Genomic DNA, 22431 nt, shown 5'->3' on the forward strand with positions numbered 1-22431 from the left:
ACTCGTCCGACAACTGTTAAAATTATTCCAGTGGCAGCTCATTATATTGTTTGCAAGCGTACAAAAGCATTTTGGTGAGAATTTTCCAGAAAAAAAGTTATTCGTGGGGGAATTCAAGCGTGTGGCTATCGCTAGAGAACTCCTGCATTTTAATGTGAATAAATCTTTTGTGTCTCGTACCATCGCTCGTTGCCGTGATACAGGTAGCGTTGCCCGACGTCAAGGAAGTGGACGGAAAAAAACAGCAACATCAGCAGAAATGGTTCGAAAAGTAAAGAAGCGACTTAATAGAAACCCGCATCGCAGTGGCCGAAAAATGTCTCGTGAGCTGAACAAATCGCAATATTCCATTCGGCAAATGTTGAAAAATGAGATCGGGGTAAAGCCATTGAAATTCCAAAAAGTGCAAGAACTTACGTCGCAACAGAAAGAAAATAGACTCAAAAGAGCTAAAGAGTTGCTTCGCTTGGCCGAAAGTGGTGAACTGTCGAATTTGGTTTTCTCCGATGAGAAAACATACGTTGTTCTGCAGTTTGTAAACAAACAGAATGATCGTGGCCACCAAAACTCAAGCGCTGGCGTTGGTGATGGTGTGGGCCGCCATAAAAGCCGATGGTCGCTCTCCGCTCGTATTAATCGACCGCAGACCTTGGACATTCTAACAGGACTCAGCAAGATCGCACTCAGCAAAAAAATCAAAAAAATCGCTTCATTTTCCGGCGCACAACGGTCACCAATATCTCTGGATACCAATCCGTTGGACTATTGTGTCTGTAGCACTAAAACTAAATACACTGAAAAATACCAAAGTGTCGATCACCTCAAGCAAGCGCTTCGCGGGTAATGGGCCAAAATAACGCAGAGCAGCATTCGGGTAGCGTGTGACGGTTTCATTGGCCGTTTGAACGCCATAATTCGTGCAGAAGGTGACCAATTCGGACAAATCTAAACTTATTCTAAAATTTGATGCTATTTCCGAATTTTTTACTTTCATTCAACAAAATTTATAGGAAAATGTAAAAATTATGGCTTTTGACTTTGTTGAACCTTTTTTATCTCATCCTGTATATATTTCATATAACGAAACTTCAAAATTTTTGGAATTGTAATATTTTTAGTCGTTGTTTTTATTTCAATATTTTTTTCTTTTTGACACCACTGTGTTCAACATGATGCATGCTATCCTAAAGTTCAGACAAGCGAAAAAGTAATCACTACAATTTCAGATTATTTCATTATCTACCACAACAACTTCGTTCACCCACACCGCCGCCAATATCAAACAATTTTCATATTTACATATCACTAACATGCAGATAAATGTCGTTATTTTGATGATACGACTAATTACACTATACAACAAAAATTTTGTTTTCTAATGCAATAAATTGTAAGTTATAATGAAATGCGTCATCAGCGATGAATACAAACCACCCTTGAAGCCCAGCCATAAAGCAATCCAATTATGCTGCTCATCAACAGTAGGATTGATTACACACAATACTTTTAAAATTCATGTCGGCGTCCATTTGTCAATTTCGGATTAAAAGCCGTCTATTTGTCAACGTGATCGATAATTGTAATAACACGAATAATCATAATAATAATAATAATAATAGCGGTAGTAATGACGTTATTCGAATTCTGTTCCAACAGCAACCAATTGAATATTTATGCGATTGTCATTGGCGCCAAATAAATTTCACTTTTGAATGGGCAACAATTTGCAACAATTTCATTAATTTGCTATTCAATACAGCAATACTTGTGGAAAGTCAGAGCTTATTCAATTATGTACTCGTAGGATGTTGTTCGTTCATGGCTTTGAAAATTGTATTTATTGAATTTGGGCAGGTTTTGTCAGAGTTGTGTGGGATTAAGTCCATGGTGGTTTAAAATTGAATTTAAGGCCAAATAACATGACTATTTATCAGTTGAAAGGAGGAGAATTTTAGAGATTTTGCTTTTAATGGGGAGATAATTTCTTTTTCTGCAGCTAGTTAAGGGATTCGTGTTTATTCAAAGGCTCTAGCTAACTCCATGCAAATATTACTGGTGAATATTTAATGAGTACAAACACAAATAATTATCTAAAAACCAGGGAATGATTTTAAGATTATCCACGCCTAGGAATATATTTTAAAACTAGGGAATAGTGCTGCTTGAAGAGATTTTGATTTCCTATTTCATTTTCATATACATGTTACAAACAAACGAACAAATACATGATGCCCTGTAGCAAGTGTAATGTGGTGCATAGACATTTTAGTCTTAATTAATAGAAATTAGGTTCGAGCAGATTAAAAAGTTTTAGTGGGTTTTGCCGACAGATGTATACCCTCAGCCAATATTCGGTTATTTAAATATATTTTGACTTCCGCTATGATTATTCAAAATATAGACCCACTATGGTGTAGCTTCTGCAGGAATGGTTCAATATTGCCCGTTTTTTAACAGATCTAAATAAATATGATGTAATCGACCACTTCCTTCACTTTATATGAGATATGTGATAATATTTAGAATATGTTAAAATGTGCGTGATGGACCAGATATAGTGGACCGAGGTATTCCATCTTCTTAATTCAGCTAATACAGATAAAAATATTTGCTTTGCGCAAATTACAAGAAAATCGAACGTTTATATTCCATTTTATACGAAACACTAAAATCCATATTAATCTCAGTTTTCAAGTTGAGAAAACATTTAATTGTAAAGAATCGCTGACTCCTATCGCAAGTTATAACAGATAAAAGTATTGTAAATTATAAACCTTTGTGGGTGAGGTACCAGAAGAGGTTCGCAAATATATATCATTTTCACAACTGATCTTGTACAGGGTTGCCCATAATCGACGGACCCATGTTTTTTTTTTTTTTTTTAAATCAAAGAAAAAAATAAAAATTTGGCGGTTGGCAATGTTAATCATTTAATTTGTTCCAAGTAGATTTGTTTACATCAATTTTTGAATATGATATCTCTCAAATGACCGCCTCTGGCGTTGATGACGTATTGTGCCCTTTTTGCTGCATTTTCCATCGTTTTTGCCAACATTTCGGCCGGAATAACGGCTATTTCTTCACGAATGTTGTCCTTGAGCTCTTCTACGGTCCTTGGCTTGTTAGCGTAAACCTTTGACTTCAAATATCCCCACAAGAAGAAGTCAGGCGGCGTCAAATCGGGCGAACGCGGTGGCCAGTCCAAATCACCAATTTTCGACATCAAACGGCCCGGAAACAAATTTTTCAGAAAATCGATTGTTATGCGACTTGTGTGCGGTGGAGCGCCGTCTTGTTGAAACCAGAACTGTCTCATACGCTTTCGACGAATAATTGGCTTCACAAAATTGGTCATCATGTCGCGATAATGGTCCTGATTGATGGTAACATGGCTCTTTTATTTTGGAAGAAAAACGGCCCAATGACCGTTTTCGCACTAACGCCGCACCAAACTGTGACTTTTTCGTCATGAAGAGGCACTTCTTGAATCTCCCGAGGATTTTCAGTGGCGTAAAAATGGCAATTTTGCTTATTTACGGTCCCATTCAATGTGAAATGTGCTTCATCGGACATGATAATTTTGTTCCAAAATAGCTCGTCATCTTCGGCCATTTCGATGACTCTTTGGGCCCATTCCAATTGACGAGGCTTGTCCGCAGGCAACATCATTTGCGTCAATTGAATTTTGTACGGGGACAAATGCAAATCAATGCGAATAATCCGTTGTAAAGTGGACCGAGCCATGTCCAACTGCTGAGAACGGAGTTTTTGGGATGTTCTTGGGGACCTCTCAACACTGGCTCGTACGGCAGCGATATTCTCGGCCGATCGCCTTGGTCGACTTTTATATGGCCTCTTCGGATTAGAAAGAGCCTTACCAGTCGAAAAATTGTTCGTATAAACGCTTAATGGTGTTCTTAGAAGGCGCACTTCTCACATTTTTTAATGTTTTAAAAGCACGTTGAGTTTTCACAATTGACTTCTTCTGTTGAATGTAAATTTCAACTATTTCAGAGCGCTCGCGTGGCGTGTATTGGTTCATGGTGAAAATCTGCTTGGGCTGGCGCTTCAAACGCGGTATGCCATTAAGCGATGTGACATCTTTGTCAACAATTATGGCGTAGCCAGATGGGTCCGTCGAATATGGGCAACCCTGTATTAGTAATAATGTTTGTCTGTGTGAAATTTGAAGAGAGTTTGATGCTTATTTCGTTTCTTTTTCCCTTTATGCTACAGATAGCAAAAGAATTGTTCCGATCTCAACCATCTTTATAACAGATTTTGTGTTGATGCAAATATTGAGATGTGCCAGGAATGGAATGGAATCAGAAGTTAATTTCGCGTTTTATAAGCTTCATGGATATTCAAAATTTTGAGCCTTTGTGTGGAGGTTACCAGAAGGAGTAGACCGATATATCCCATCTTCATAACAGATCTTGTGTTAGTAGAAATAATGGGATTTGTGAAATATAAGGAGAACCTGATGCTTATTTCGTTGTTGTTACTCAAAAATTTGACCCTTTGTGGGGAGAAGGAATTGTCCGATCTCTAAAGATTTTATAACAGATTCTGCGTTGATAGAAATATTCAAAATAAAATAAATGGAGTCGGATGTTAATTTCGCGCTTCATGAGGAGCTGACCGATATAGTCCATCTTATAAAAATATTGTGATGCGTGAAATTTGAAGGCAAACGGACTCTTACATAACATTTTAAAAGAGTTGTAATTATTGAAAATGTTGACCCTTTGTGGAGGAGGCACTTCATGGAGTGGGCCGATATTATCCATTTTGCAGCTGATTTAGAACTGACGTAAATATTAGGAATTGCAGAGTTGGATCAGAATTGGATTATTGATTCTTTTTCTATGCAGAAAATATATATATATATATTTTTTTTTTAAATTTCGACCTTTTGTGGGGGAGGTACCAGAAAGGAGTGGGCTGATGTATTCCGCCTTTAACCAGACCTTGGGTTAATAAAGTAATTGGCCACGTTTAGGCTGTATGTAATGATATATACCCTCTATATCCATATTGCTGAGGGTATAAAAAGGGAAACTTCACAATAATGGCTTACATGGTCTCGAAGGCATAGAGCTAATAATTCCAAGCGTGCAGTTAATTATAGTTGCGACTGGCTGATAAGTTACATGCATCAACGACTTGAGAAAGTTATATAAGGTACTCTGTTGTTAACATATGACAAAAGTCCAGAAAAAATCCAGCAGTTCATGAAAGTAGGGCTAAAAATTGAAGACACGTGAATCGACGATTTGTAACCTAAATGGAGGGAGCCATGATACATTTTAGGTTTGGTAATATTACAGATAACAAATAAGCAAAGGCTATAGTCGTGCGAGCCGACCATGTGATACCCTACAATACTACAATATGTTAGAAGCTCCCTTATATCTAAATCTATTTTGGAAGATTTCGCTTTAGAAATTATATCACGGAGCACTGCCCAGATATTACCCTTAGCATTTTGAGCATTTACAGCTAAATATAATCCAATTATCATCCAAAATGCTAGAATTCTTCCCTGTCCCCTTAACTCTCTTCCCAGGTGGCTTCAATTGTGTGATCAAGCATTTTTTCTGTTTAAATATTTTGAGACCTCTCCAAAAGCAAGATGTCTTTCTGTATCTCCCAATTTAGGCTTATCTATATGATTTGCTGGTCTACGATATTTGGCTATATTCGTCAACGAAATCAGCATAAAGAGCCAGAAGTTCGCCATTTGTGTATTTCGGATATCGCCTGTAAGTAATGTTGGTATTTTTACACACAAAAGTAGTGGTACATTCTACCCGCTGTCCGAAACTCTAACCTCATGCGAGATTTGGTGTACTTTGGTTTCTTTTTGTGATCTTTATAACGGCTGCAAAATCTGGAACATTTTTAGTTGTTGGTCCATTTCAACCCCTAAATATATTGCGGGCATCTTTGAAAACACTAGGCCTAGCCCTTCTGAGCCTAACCCTACCCTTTTCGTGAGGATCGGACCATAATTGAAATCTGTATATAATAATCCCAACCTGTGTTGCAAGGTGAAAAAATATCACAAAATATACATTTCCATAATTTAAGTCAAATTGAAAAAATCGCATGCGATAAATAATATGAAAAAATAAAAAAATGTCACAAAATACTACAATATCTATATTATCATCATTATAGGCATCTTTTAATGCGATTTTTTTTTTTTTTGTTTTTATTCTTTTATGCCAAGAGGGCATTCTGAATTGACAAAATTTGTCAAAATCGCACCAGCCATTCTTGAGATATAAGCATTCTAGCTAACCTCCCCTTCCTTTGTATATACACATTGTATATATTTCTCTATATATATCCGATATATTTACTATCGGCATCGACGTAACGGCCGGAATTGACCTGTTCGTCTATTTGTGGTTTCGGTATGCGGGGATCAAAATTATTCGCGGTTCAATGGTACATTTGACTTTTATTTTTCACAAATGTTATGGTCTATTTCACCCACTAAATATAGCCCGATGACCATCAAAATTGGAAGGATTTGCCCAGCCCAAAGCTCCAGCCCCATGTTAACTTGCGCTTTGATTGGTCTATAATTGTGACCTCTAAAGCAACTGTAAAATTAGGAAAATTTCCAGTTTTTGGTCCTTTTTAACCCCTAAATATTATGCAATCATCTCCAAAAGAAATTGGGTTCTATTCTGACTTTAACCCCACCTCCATTTTAAATTTCGTAAAGATCGGGCAATAATTGCGACCTGTAGAGTGATTACAAATTAACATGGACAGACGGACATACTAGCTAGATCGACTCAGCTCGGCGAGATAGGAAGATCCATATATACTTTCCTATGTGGGAAACCAATATTTCGAGCTGTTACATAATTTTTGGCCCAATCAAACTTATAATACCCCTAACACATAGCGTTGTAGGGTATAAAAATACAGGGATTATTTTTGTCGAACATTTTAGTTCGTGAAAAAAAAACATCCTATAAGGATAAAATGTTCACTGAACTCGCTTCTCAGTTAGTCCATTGTTAAGCTTGTTGTGCGGCATTTGGCACCGTCTTGTTGACACCACTTGTTATGCAAATCAAGCTCTTGTATTTTGGGGAAAAAAACGGATATAATTTCAAGGTTACGTCCTCACAAAAGATTAGACCGAAAGTTCTCCCTTCCGGTGCATGTATGACTGTCATTTAGAATTAATTAAAAATATCATTATTAAATCGATCATCCCCGTTTTACCACCAACAGCTTCCTAATTATGAACATTTCCTTGTTTTCACTCTCTGCATGATGTAGGTTTATAGAAAATTTTATTAGATTTCTTTCATAACTTAACGAAGTCTTTACAAACTTCATTAGAAGAAAAAAACTCTCAATTAGTGGAAACTAACTACACCAAGTCTGGTATGGCTTCATGCTCACCACGGAAGTCTTACTCTGCTTCTTGAAATTTTCTTTAAATAGCACAATATCATGAACGAATATTACTCATCTATATGATAATAGCAGCTGTATGGGAGTGGTTTACATCTATGGTTATACACTGTGGCATAGATAACAAGAATTACCACAACGCACATACAAACACTCGCACACTTGCAATGGCTGGAAAATCCTTTCACATTTCAATGGAAAGTACTTAAATTTCAAGGAAATCTGTTGTGGAGGTCGCCACAGTGAAAGTGCAAGTGGTCGTGTATGCAGTGGTTGGTCGAGATTTAATTGACCATGACCAAATGGGTACGGAATACCAGTAGCATAGGGACACAAAAGATGGTGCATCCTCTTTACACAAACAATTAACTATAAATACATACTTACATACATACTTATGTATAAACATATTTTAATGATTTTAAGTCGAATTTAAATCTGCCATGAAATTTAAGCCCATTCGTCATCATTCATAAAATCACATCATTTTCACTGACTTATTGCCGAACACGGATTTCAATTTGATGAACACTTTACCAAACGTGTTAATGTCTCAAACCAAGTCATGAATTCGTATGCCACATATATCCAGGGCCGTCCGTATTCAATGGAACATGTGTCAATTTTCTCAGAAATTGCCAAATCTACATTTCGCACCAACCAACATTGAGTTTGCCGATGAGGTGGCTTTTCCCTTTCAGCAGCATAGCCGGCTGACGACACTTCTTGTTGAATCATAATTAATCACCTGAAATAGAAGAGTCGATGGATGGATGATGTTCTAGTGAAATGAATATTCATAATTAACATGGATACTGTAATGACGATCGTCAATTCGTGGGTGTGTGTTTCTGCAATTGCGTTGGTGTGTTGGTATGTGAAGTGTAGTGTATGTATGTATAAGAGGTGTCTTGAAATTGAGGCAAAGGCATATATTTAACAATAATAGTTTTGGTCCAAAAACGGACTTTGACGTCTAAGGGCCCGGCAAGTTTCTTCTATGTAAATAAATTTTGATGATGATAAAGTCCAAATAAAACTATCATAGATGGACATGGAGAGTAACCATTAGAGGTACACAAGTGAAAAACACAATATTTTTCATAATTTTTGGCATAAATTCTCTCTGTATTATGAAATAAACATTCAATATTCATATCAAAATGTGAAGTATTCTTTGAATACTCTATTCAAGCCTCTGACTGCATATAATCCTTAATACGACACGGAATTAATCGCAATGAAAAAATGGCCTGAAAGAAAGATGCTCTGAAGTAGTTTCCCACAAGAATGTTACTCCACACCTTGCATACACTAAATGCTTTAGTCCGCTAACAAACATAAATGAAACTCTTCCTTCACAAATATACACAAAAAAAGTTCGTTCTACAATTATAAATCATGGTGTCCTAGGATGACGCCACACCCACGTCTTCAAATATTTTGAGGCTATTTTCGTTTTACTTTTCACGACAGGATCCCAAAATATTTAAGACAAGCAAGTGCCTGCCCCTACGTCAACGAAAAGTCCATTTTATAGTTTTAGATTCGTTTCAACTGGCCTTTTTATACCTTCTACCTTTCAATGGAGGGTATATTAAGCTTGTCATTACAAATTTATTATACCCTACAACACTATGTGTTGGGGGTATTATAAGTTTGATTGGGCCAAAAATTATGTAACGCCACGAAATATTGGTTTCCCACATAGGAAAGTATATATGGATCTTCCTATCTCGCCGAACTGAGTCGATCTAGCTATGTATGTCCGTCTGTCCACGTTAATTTGTAATCACTCTACAGGTCGCAATTATAGTCCAATCTTCATGAAATTTAGAATGAAGGTGGGGTTTGGGCCAGAATAGAACCCTATTTCTTTTGGAGATAATCTCATTATATTTAGGGGTTGAAATGGACCAAATACTGAAAAATTTCCTGAGTTTGCAGTTGCTCTACAGGTCACAGTTATAGACCAATAGATGTGGAAGTTAGCATGTGGCTAGAGCTTAAGGCTGGGCAGAAGTCTTCCAATTTTGGAAGTATTTAGTGGGTGAAAAGGCCATGACACTTGTGTTAAATAAAATCAAATTTCCCATTAAACCGCGAATATTTTTAATCCCGGCGAAATCACAAAAAGACAAACAGGTCAATCCTGACCGTTACGTAGATGCCGATAGTAAATATATCGGATATATATAGCGAAATATGTACAATACATATATACAAAGGAAGGGGATGTTAGCTAAAATGCTTATATCTCAAGAATGGCTGAACCGATTTTGACAAATTTTGTCAATTCAGAATGCCCTTTTGGCATAAGAGAATAAAATCTAAAAAAAAATCGCTTAAAAATGTGCCAATAACGGTGTTATTATAGATTTTGTAGCATTTTGTGACATTTTGCTTACTTGTTTTTCGTATAAATTTAGTGTTCATTTGCAAAAAACTTCTATATCTCAATCCCATGCACAAACAGTTATGGCAATATCAAATTTCTATTCCTCCACCCAATACCAAATGTAGTACTTTTCGTACAATTATAGTACACATTTTCCAAAGCAATTCCAGATATCTAAATATCAAATTTGACGATTTCACCCCAATTCTTTCACCTTTTGTACAATTATGGAACACATTTCCAAAATCACCTCCATATCTTAACGACAGACACCAACAGCGGTATATTTATCAAATTTCAGCTCTAATCCTTTACGCAGTACCAAATTTAGTACTCTTCGTATAGTTAAAGTACACATTTCCATAACTACCTGCAAGGACCTCAATATTAAATTTCAGGATTCCAGCTCTATCCCTACATCTAATACCCAATTTAGTACCACTTGGTACTTTTCGAATAATTATAGTATACATTTCATCGACATTTTATCCACAGATACCAACAGTGAGATCTATATTAAATTTCAGGAGTTTTGCTTCACCAATACCACTTTTAGTACTATTTAGTACTTTTCGATCCATTCATCCTTTCACGAAATATACACCCATACTTTCCCAATTTCAAGTTTTTAGGTATATTCCTTCACATAATACAGCACAGTACCATTTTAGAACTTTTTGTAACTTGAAATTCGAACGGCCAAAACCAATTTGGTATATCTCTGCTGCTATCCATCAATGACTTTCAATGAAAATTGTAAAATTCTACCAAATTCTGTATCTCAAGTACAATCTATTCAATTTTAGTACATTGTAGTACTTTTTGTACCCTTTTAATACGAATTTCCAAAAACGCAGCCCTACGTACCAAGACTAAACATCGTGCAAAATATCAAGATTCTAGCTTCAGTCGTTTCGTCTTGATGTTGATTCTAGATCAATGAGCTATTTCACTACTCTTTTATATAAATAGATGTCTATAATAACAAAAATTCGGTTTTAGCCAGGAAAATTAAAAACAAATTAAGCGATCCTTGTCATTTATGTAATTTACAGATCGATAGTGCAGACTTAAAGTTAGGATATCGACTGTATTTCGTTCCTATTTCGCTGCAATTAGACGTCGATGACTGGTATGGTTATTGTCATGGTGACTCGTTCATTTCACGAAATAAAAAATCCTTAATAAACTAAGAACAAATAATTTATTATTAGAGCTGTGTCAATCTAGTTCATTGCTCAATACACCTAACGTATGAGTGATTTCATAAATTTAATATCACCCATACGCGGAGTGTTCATACAAAGGACCGATATTCAAAAATATATTTTACTGCACAGACAGACAAGGATAATCCGATTTTGCTCCAAATCATCATATTTGCATCAGTGCTAGCTCACGTGAGAAAATGGACAATATCGGTACACTCCATCAAATACCACCCCCACCAAGGGTCAACATTTTGAATAATCATATCTGCTACAAAATATAACGTAAGAGTCCGGTTGTCTTTAAAGTGCTCATATCCAAATTTTTTTTTCGTTGACTCAACGTCTGGTCTTGTTGACCCAACATCGTCCATTCCTTCTGGTATCTCCCCCACAAAGGGTCAACATTTGGAATAACTATGAAGCTCATGAAACGCGAAATTAACATCGGATTCCATACAGACTTGGTACATCTAAATATTTCTATCAACACAGGATCTGTTATAAAAATGGTAGAGATCGGACCATTTCTTCTGGTACCCCGCCCACATAGGGTTCAAGATTTTGAAAATAAAAATTTTATTAAAAATGTTTTACACATACTAAAATTTTGAAAACGATATATATCTGCGAACCCCTTCTGTCACCTCACCCACAAAGAGTTACAATTGTTAATATTTTTATACCCTCCACCATACTATGGAGGGTATATTAATTTTGTCTTTCCGTTTGTAACTCCTCGAAATACAAATAAAATTCTAAGACAATTTAGCCATGTCCGTCTGTCTGTCTGTCTGTTGTAATCATGCTATCTTTCGAACAAATTGAGATAGAAGGCTAAAATTTTGCACACATGTATATTTTGCCAGTAGGCAGGTTAAGTTCGTAAATGGGCCATGTAGGTCCAAGTTATCATATAGCCCCCATATAACGGTACCTCCCGATATTCGGTATTTGGATGATTTTACCGACATTATTCACCGGAATTGTTTCAAATTTGGCATTTGAAGTTCGTAATGGATACTACAGCCTAAGAGAGAAAATTGTCTGTGCAGGTCCACGTCTTCTTATAGCCCCATAAAACGGCACCTTCCGATATTCGGTATTTTGATGATTTTAGATACAATATTCACCGGAATTGTTTCAAATTTGGTATTTGAGATTCGTAATGAATATTACATCCAAACTCAAAAATTGAGCCATGTAGGTCCACGTCTTCATATAGCCCCCATATAAGGGCCCCCGATATTCGGTATTTTGATGATTTTAGCGACATTATTTAACGAAATCGTCCCAAATTTGGTTTTTTTAACAGAATTTTTAACGGATTTTATTTATTTATTTTTTTTTTTTTTTTTGGTAATTGCCAAATTTGTACCAAATTGTGGAGGGTATTAAAAGTTCGGCCCGGCCTAACATACAGCTTTTTTACTTGTTATCTATCATTCTTGCTATATCTAAATATTTCACTCAGAAACCTGACATGAATATGGAATTTGTAATTTCTCATAAATTTGGAGATAAATGTTCGATTTTCTTGTAATTTTGCACATACCAAGATTTTTATCTGTATTAAATGATGGAATACTTCGATCGACTATATCTGGTAACTTACACATATTCTAATGTTTTCAAAAAAGTATCACGTATCTCATATAAAGCGAAGTAAGTAATCAATATAGTCGAAATCTGGCACGCCATAATACTTATAACATATTTATTTGGTTCGGACAATATTGACCCATTCGAGGGCAACAATTTGAATAATCATAACAGAAGTCAAAGTGTATATATCTTAATAATCAAACATTGGCGGTGGGTGTATACCCTGTCGCAAAACCGTCTAATATTTTCTAAATTGTTTTGAGATAACATTTCTTTTTCCGCATAGATGACATCCTTATGTCACCTGACCAAAATCTCTTTTCCAAATATTTATCCCAGAATAGCTTTTTTTAGTTACCTATTTTTATAACCGGCAATCATAAAGTTTCCGATGTCCTTTATCATTATATACAAATGAATGGTTTCCTATTCATTTGCATGCTGTCCATTTAAGCTTTTGTCATAACAATTAAAAGTGTTTCTATTAAAAAAAGAGTTATTTAAAAAAAAACTTAGTCCGTTTTTTGTTATTCCTATCCAGTTATCTTTTGCCGGCGCTGCACACTTGACCTGATATCCGTATGGGAAAATATGTTTATATTTTTAAAGCCTTAATTAATTAAATAAATACATTTCTTCTCACAAAATATATAATAACTATAATTAATCCGATTTCACATTTGTGTGTCTGTGTGTGTATGCAAAAGAGAAAAAAACGCAGTTATCCTTTTTTGTTATTTTTAATGCAAATACGCACTGTATTTCCTTGTTTGCCAGTTAAATATATTCATGAGGATGTTTTATTTTATTTTTTATTTTTATTTAAACAAAAAAGAACTAATCAATCCGTAACATCTGTGAAGCGGTGAGTATGTGTGTGCATGTGTATGTATAAAAGGAACTGAAAACAAATAACTAATGAAAATTAAAATAGTTTTGTAAAAGTTTAGAAAAGTTATTTCATTAAGTGCTGCCTGTCTGCCAGTCGACCCTGATCGAATGGAACGTAATTAGAGAGAAAAAAATAATTAAATCTACAAGAAAATGTTGAGTAGAAAGGTCATGGAAATAGATTAAAAAAAAAAAAAATAACTAAAAAAAATTAGATTGGTGCACTGAGGAGAACATGTTCTTGGAATAGAGGGAGCCATTTTTAATATTTCGGCTGGGCGCGGTTATATTAGGTCTAGACGTTTATTTATATTTTTTTCTTTGCTGCATTCGCAAATGACAATAAAAAATTACATACAACTTCAAATCAGTTAATTTGTTCCTTAATTCCCACTAGAAATACGAATAAATTGCCATAAAAGAGTTAATCCATATCATGCTATTTGACTTTTTGTTCTACCCTGGCACTCATCTCACCCTAACATAAACTTGAAATATTTTATCATAAATTATTATTTAAAACAAAGAATATGCCATCAAACGCCATTCCCAGCTGACACAACGGACCCTAACTGACTGTTATCTATTCTACGCAAAAAATACCGAACAAAATAAATAAAAGACTAGAGTTTCATAAATAAAAAACTAATAATTGCATTAAATCATTATGTAAACAATTAAAGTTAAATGGAGCATAAAATAAATTGCAACCACCAAGCAAGACTGCTATTAAAACCTCTCTCTAGCTCTCCATTAAAGCATATCTCTCTAGCTCGTCATTGAAGCCTCCCTCCAACTGGCCTTTAAAGTCTGTACTTTAAAGGCAAAAAAGCCGATCTATGCTCATATTTTAAACTTCTCCCTAGCTCGACTTTAAAGCGTTTTTCCAGCTCATCCCTGAAGCTTCTGTCGAGTTCACATTTGAGGTATGTCCGGTTCACCCTAAAAGCCTCTCTCCCGATCATCTGCAAAGACTCACATTCAGTCCATCTCACATTCTCTCCGTCATATTCCTTTCAGCTCGGCTATAAACCTGACTCGCTCAGGCCGGCATATAAATACCACATTAATCTCGTCAAGAAGGTTTTCACCCCCACCTCGTCTATAAAAACCCCCTCTATCCCGTCTAGAACAAATATCGCTTTCCGTTAAAAAAAAAAAAAAAAAAAAAAAAAAAAAAAAAAAAAAAAAACAATTTTGTCGGTACCACAAAATACCACTACACACAAATTGCCTTATTTACTTGTGCGGAAATTGAAATGCGCGTTTTAATTGAATTTTCTTTGAGAAGCGATGCGGTTTTTCCGAAAGAAAAAATATTTACATATTTTCTATTTTATACAAAATAATAAAAAAAAACGAGGGGAATCTATTCGCGCTAAAATTAAACGCTTTCACAAAACATTTAAAACGACTGCGAATGCACACACACACACAAAGACAACAAAGTAAACATTCTACACACATACATATTTACATATGCATACATATATGGATGTGGAAAAGTGCAACAAGATGTGAAAACCACAGAGTATTTGCTGTTGCTGTTTTTGTTGTCATGACCATAGCGGGGAAACAAAACAAGCATCGATCCCACAACTGGGCAATGTTTTGCAATGCAAACATGTTGATGCATGTTAAAATAACGAAAATATTTCATACGTAACTCTAATCAGTGACCAGGGGGGACGTGTGCGCGCCGGCCGAGACTTTAAATTCAAATGACGTAGAGTGATAAGGGATTTAGCCCCAAGCCATGTCCAAACATACATGTACCTACATACATACATGTACGTCTGTACCAAATAGAAGTTGTACTTACCAGAAATTCTGTGGTACGACACTGATACTGTTCTGTGGACAACATCAGTGGGGAATGTGGGCATTTGTATTCTCATCTCTAATAGCCATTGGCTACTGAGATTGCCGTAGAATGTTTTACGGTTTGCGGGATGCCATATTGACCCGTGTTGTTGAGACTTTTGCATGTTGATTTCCGCGTATTTGTTGATATTTTCTAATGGTCAGTATCTACACACACATACAAACACACACATACAACCATCGTTGCAGGAATTCCATGTTGACATTTGGATAGTAAACCACACAGGAGTGGAGGGGAGGTGGAATATTAGATGGTGCTGATAAATGCATATGGATGTACATGTGTAGGTTGTGTTATGATGTGGTTGTTGTGAATACTATTGTTAATCACCTGGAATAGTGTTACCATCGTTGCAGGAATTCCATGTTGACATTTGGATAGTAAACCACACAGGAGTGGAGGGGAGGTGGAATATTAGATGGTGCTGATAAATGCATATGGATGTACATGTGTAGGTTGTGTTATGATGTGGTTGTTGTGAATACTATTGTTAATCACCTGGAATAGTGTTACATTCCATATTTTAGGAAATACAATTTTAACAAATAATTGACAATGATCGATAGGTAGCAATACGCATATCTCTATATTCTAATCAAAGCGTTTTAAGCAGCGGAGGGATCACATATGACCGCCATAGGGATGTATTGGAGACACAGTCTTCAACTTTCTATAGGATCTTGAAAGCACTATCCAATTGGGTCCAAACTTGGTAAAGCATAGTATTCTTATCAAACATAGCATCATCTCCTGCAAAAATCATAAGAACACATTTCAGATTTTTATACCCTACACCACAAGGTGGTCAGGGTATTATGTCTTTGTGCATTTGTTTGTAACAGGCAGAAGGAAACGAGATAGACCCATAGTTCCTTTTGATGATCTGCATAGAATCACATTCTAAGTCGATTTATGCATGTCCGTCCGTCCGTCTGTCCATGTATTTTTGTAAACAAAGTACAGGTCGCATTTATTGCCCGATCCAGATGAAATTTTGCACAGATCATTTGTTTGGCCCAAGGACGAACCCTATTGAAATTGGAAATAATCGGTCAAAATTTAGATATAGCTCCCATATATATCTTCGTCCGATTTGCCTTTCATTGTGCACCAAACGTGTAATATCAGCTCGAATTGTATGGAATTTTGCACATACACCCAAATTAGGTCTGAAAATATGTATGCCAAATTTGATTGAAATCGGTTCAGATATAGTTATAGCTCCCATGTATATTGTTCATCCGATTTGTTATTTTTGTCCACCGCCGCCGTAATATGCACTCTGCAACAGCAATATTTGGGGAAATATATCGAATGCAGCTCAGAAATACACTTGCGAAATTTTATCGGGATCGGTTCAGATTTGGATATAGCTCCCATATAACTTCGTCCGATTTACCTTTTATTGTGCTCCAAACGTCTAATATTTGTCCAAATGGGATGGAATTTGGCACTTACGACCGAATCGGGTCTAGAAGGTAGTATGTCAAATTTGGTGAAGATCGGTTCAGATGTAGCTATAGCTCCCATATATACTGTTCATCCGATTTGCCGTAGTATGCACTCCTATATTCAGGGAAATATATCAAATACAGCTCAGAAATATCTTTGCCAAATTTTATCGAGATCGGTTCAGATTTGGATATAGCTCCCATATATATATCTTTATCCGATTTCAAATTAATTTCGCACCAAATGGACAATACAATTCCGAATTTAAAAGATACAAATGCTTCGGCATATTTAGTCCTTTGAACTTTAAGTTATAATTATAATCATAGCGTGTATGATTGAATTCTCCCATAAAAACTTTTATTGCTATGTGGAGCTCTACTAATTTAGCAATCTGGTGTAGGGTATCATAAAGTCGGCCCCGCCCGACTTTAAGACTTTCTTTACTGGTTTTTTTTCGAAAACTGACCATCAAAAATATTCGAGGTTGATCATAAATTTTGGTATTTCATTTCACCACTTAATGGTAGGCTTTTTCTCCGTTCTAAACTTTATTCCATTAAAAATTCGATTGAACAATAATTATACCCTCAGCCATATGGCTACAGAGGGTATATATCATTTGATACGGCCAAAACGTGCCTAGTCGAAATAACGGTTTTAGACCCTAGATCTCTTTGGACCAAATCCGTTTCAGAACATTTGGAGTCGATCTAGCGATGTCCGTCCGTCCGTCCGTCTGTCTGTCTGTCTGGCTGGCTGGTGCGCACGATAACTCTCGAAGGGAGTATCCGATTTGGTCCAAACTTAGTACATCGTAATATTTTTGTCAAACTTAGATCGAGTTCGGAGATGGGCAATATCGGTCCACTCCTTCTGGTACCTCCCCCACAAAAGGTCGAAATTTTCAAAAAATATATTTTTTGCACAGGAAGAGAAAGGATAATCCGAATTTGCTCCAACTTTGCAAATCCTAATATTTGCGTCAGTGCTAGGTCAAGTGTGAAAATGGGCAATATCGGTCCACTCCATCAAGTACCTCCCCCACAAATGTTAAAAATTTTGAATAATTACAACTCTCATAAAATGTTATGTAAGAGTCCGACTGTCTTCAAATTTCACATATCCCAATATTTATATTAACCCAAGGTCTTGTGTTAAGATGAACAATATCGGCCCACTCCTTCTGGTACCTCCCCCACAAAAGGTCGAAATTTTCAATAAATATATTCTTTGCACAGAAAGAGAAAGTCTAATCCGAATTTGAAATTTTGAGTACGCATGAAGCTCATAAATCGCCAAATTAACATCCGATTCCATTTAGACTTGGCACATCTGTCGAAATATTTATATCATATTTTGGGTCCAATAGGAAATGGGTAATATTGGCCCATTCCTTCGGGATCTGCTCCATAGAGGGTCAAACGTTTGTATAACCTTATCACTAGTCAAAATATATTTAGATAATCGAACATAGGCTGAGGGTATATCTCTGGCGGCAATACCGACTGATACTTTTTAACTTGTTTTAATTACAAAATCAAAAACAAAAAAAAAAAAAAATAAAAAAATAAGTCCATCCCTCAAATATTTTTCCATCATCTCCAAAAGTATTAGTTTTTAATTTTGACAATAGACCTGCCTTGGGCTATAATTGCGAGCTGTACAAATTAAACTAAGCATACGAGTGGTGCAGACAACTCAGCACGGCAAAATACATGGTGGGTGTAAGAACGACATTTCAACAAAACTTCCTATTTTCAAAACAAAAATAAAGTATTGACGTTTTGGAAATTAGATTCGTAGCTTCTAATCGAAAAGAAGAAGGTTAGTGAATTTGTGTAGAGATTCATTTTAGGTCCGCATAAATTTTGGTATTGAAAATGGGCTATATACAGGGTAAGATGAAAAAACTGCAACCAAGTTCAGACTACTGTCATTTCTAAGCCACTCGTCCGACAGCTGTTAAAATTATTATATTGTTTACAAGCGTACAGAAGCATTTTGCTGAGAATTTTCCAGAAAAAAAGTTGTTGTTGGAAGAAAACAGCAACATCAGTACAATGGTTCGAAAAGTAAAGTAGCAACTTGATTGAAACCTGCGTCGCAATGGCCGAAAAATGGCTCGTGAGCTGAATATATCGTAATATTCCATTCGGCCAATATTGAAAAGTGAGCTCGGTGTAAAGCCATTGAAATTCCAAAAAGTGGAAGAACTTACACCGCAAGAGAAAGAAAATAGACTCAAAGGAGCCAAAGACTTGCTTAGCTTGGCCGAAAAGTGAACTGCACCACCACCACCTTGTCCAATACCCCGAAGCCACAGTGATCTAAATATCAAATTTCACCATTCTGGCTCTAAAATTTCAATACAAAATACATTTTAGTATATTGTTAAGTAAGAATTTTTACAATTTGCACAAACACAGCCTTATCTAATATCCCGCATCAAAACTGACCTAAACGTCAAATTTCACAATTCAGACCATATAAGTTCAGAATTAAATTAATTTTAGTAAAGTTCAAGGAACTGCTTATCTAGTATCACGCACTGATATTAGTGACCAATATTTTTTTTATTTTTAGCACATTTTTTAGGTACAAACACCACCTCAAAGATTCCGGCATAATTGTGAGCTACATGCAAGATGTGACAATTCTAGCCCTAAAAGGATGGACTTTAGACCAACAGTTTATAGTCCTAATCTCCAAAAGGACCACCTTTTCTAAAGTGTCACATATAAATTTAACCATATGCTAAATTTTTAAAATTCCAGATCTAAAAGTGCAGAGGTGTAGCCCAATAACACATTTTTACTACTTCTTTGTACATTTTAGTACATACATATTTGAGATTTCCGATATAAAATTCAGCAAATTCAGCGGGAACTTTCTTTAAACATTTATTTTTTTTTTTTTTTTTTTTTTTTTTTTTGAAGTAACCCAACAACGTAAACAACAAATTTAAAACATTTTAGAGACTTTTTGATAAAAAAGATAATTTTGGGTGTCAAAAACTTAAAGGCCATACCATCGCGAAATTTTTATATACTTTGTATGTATAAATATATTAGTATATACTCGTCCATATGGTACTTCCCAACTTGTTTTATTTTTATTTACCCATTATTGTTTTTTTTTTCTTTCTTAGAACGGATTCATATGTATGTTAACACTCATTTTAAACAAGCTTATGATTTTTAAAGATGTGACACTATTGTTATCGCGCCAACATGAAATCTCCCGAGCATATTTGTGTCATCTTTTGTGTTTGGCTGTATGTGTGTGTGAGTTTTGATTTCACAAAAGACCTTGAAACGACCACTTTGCCATTTGCAAAAACAAAAAAATCTTCAAGGTTCCCTCCGTAATGCACCAGACATTTTGCAATGGAAAATATAATTTCAACTGACTGGACATTTAATACCCGAGGGTGATGAACAGTCGTTGTAGGTTGTTGCACAGATGTCTGACTGAACACACAAGTTTTCATTTCTTAGTTGATAGCATTGTTTTGAAAGATTTGAAAACAATGGAGATATTTTTTTTTTTGCAGAATAAATTAATGGAAATGGAAAATTTGAAATGTTACCCCTGAGCAATAACATACTAGACGTGTGAGTGGGATGCATTTGTTTTGTTATTAGCCAACATAAGTATGATATTGAACTTTGACATTATTTCCGTAACCTTCGTTCTTGTTGTTTTCAGAGACACAATAACAGGGGCTTACAGTCCCAAATATTAGAATAATTTATATTGTAGGTGTGGACTGAGCTTAAAATAGTTTTTGTAGTGCCAAATTATAATAAGGATTCCCAAAAAAAAAAGCTTCCGACTAGCCTAGGACAAATTTTGAATGCTTTCCACCATTTGAGCTTTAAGTCATATCGTGTTTAGTGCACCATTTGCTGTTGTGAAAAAAACGTATTTCAAATTATTTAATAGATTGATATAATATTTTAATAGAATATATTTAGAAAAGAATTTAATCTAATCACAAAAAGCTTCAAATTTCGAAAATATGGAGAAACTTTCGAAATACCATTATATGGGGGCTACACCTAAATGTGGATCTATTTTGTGGATACATTTTACTTGCAATCCCAAAAATCTACAAACATCTGTGGAAAATTTCATTCATTTATTTTGAAAATTCCATCCTCTGTATAGATGCATGTCGGTTTATCCATCGGTCTACTACATCGAGTATCCAATGAAAAGGAGTTTTAGATGGAATGACAAATTTAATATGCTCTTCGTCTTTAAAGGTAGGTAGGTCGTTAAAGGTATAAAAGTATTTAAAAAGATTTTTTCGGAAAACTGATCGTGTATTCAGAAAGTACATGCCGGAAAACCTTAGAAGCTTAACCATGACACCGACTATGTGTCAAAACCTGTAAAAATACGGAGGTCTAAAGGTTAAAGACGCGACGTTAGGACCTTCAAAATATATATACCACCCTAAAAAAATGGATTCGTTCCACCAGTTCATTTTTATATTCTCCACTTTGGAAAGGAGGGTATATTAACTTTGTCATTCCTTTTGTAACATCCTTAAATATTGGTCGTAGACCCCATAAAGTATATATATTCATAATCAGCATAAAATTCTAAGTCGATTTAACGATGTCCGTCTGTTGAAATCACGATACAGCCCACATTATTTGACGTAGAGCGCCAAAATTTAGCAGAGCAATTTTATTGTGTCTAGGATGGTTGGTATTGAAAATGACATATATCGGTCCACGTTCTGGTATAGTCCCCATATAACGGTACCTCCCGATATTGGGTATTTTAATGATTTATGCCACATTTTTTCACGGATTTGTCTGAAAATTGGTATTTGTTGGTCATAACGAGTTTCTGTGCGTGTGGCAAAACATTGCATGTATAGGTCCACGTTTTGGTATAACTCCCATATAAAGGTACCTCCCGATAATCGGTATTTTGATTTTTTTCCACATTTTTTCACGGATTTGTCTAAAAATTGGTATTTGTTGGTCATAATGGGTTCCAGTTCCGGTGGCGAAACATTGCATGTATGGATCCACGATTTGGTATGGTCCCATATAACGGTACCTCCCAATATTCGGTATTTTGATGATTTTTAACACATTTCTTCACGGATATGTCTAAAAATTGGTAGTTGTAGATCATAATGGGTCCTTGTTCGTGTGGCGAGTCATTGTAATTATAGGTCCACGTCTTGGTATAGCCCCCATATAAAGGTACCTCCCGATATTCGGTAATTTGATGATTTTTCCACATTTTTTCACGGATTTGTCTGAAAATTGGTTTTTGTAGGTCATAACGGGTTCTAGCTCCTTTGGCGAAACATTGCATGTGTAGGTCCACGATTTGGTATAGACACATACAACGGTACCTCCCGATATTCGGCATCTTAATGGTTTTTGCCACATTTCTTCTAATATTTCCTTTACAGTAAGGTGGAGGGTATTAAAAGTTTGGCCCGGCCGAACTTAATGTTTTTTACTTATTTTTTTACTCAAAATGCAGGTTTTGTTCTTCATTCAGTGGACAAA

The sequence above is a fragment of the Musca domestica genome, unplaced genomic scaffold (assembly GCF_030504385.1).
Source record: "Musca domestica strain aabys unplaced genomic scaffold, Musca_domestica.polishedcontigs.V.1.1 45, whole genome shotgun sequence".
Taxonomy (NCBI): domain Eukaryota; kingdom Metazoa; phylum Arthropoda; class Insecta; order Diptera; family Muscidae; genus Musca; species Musca domestica.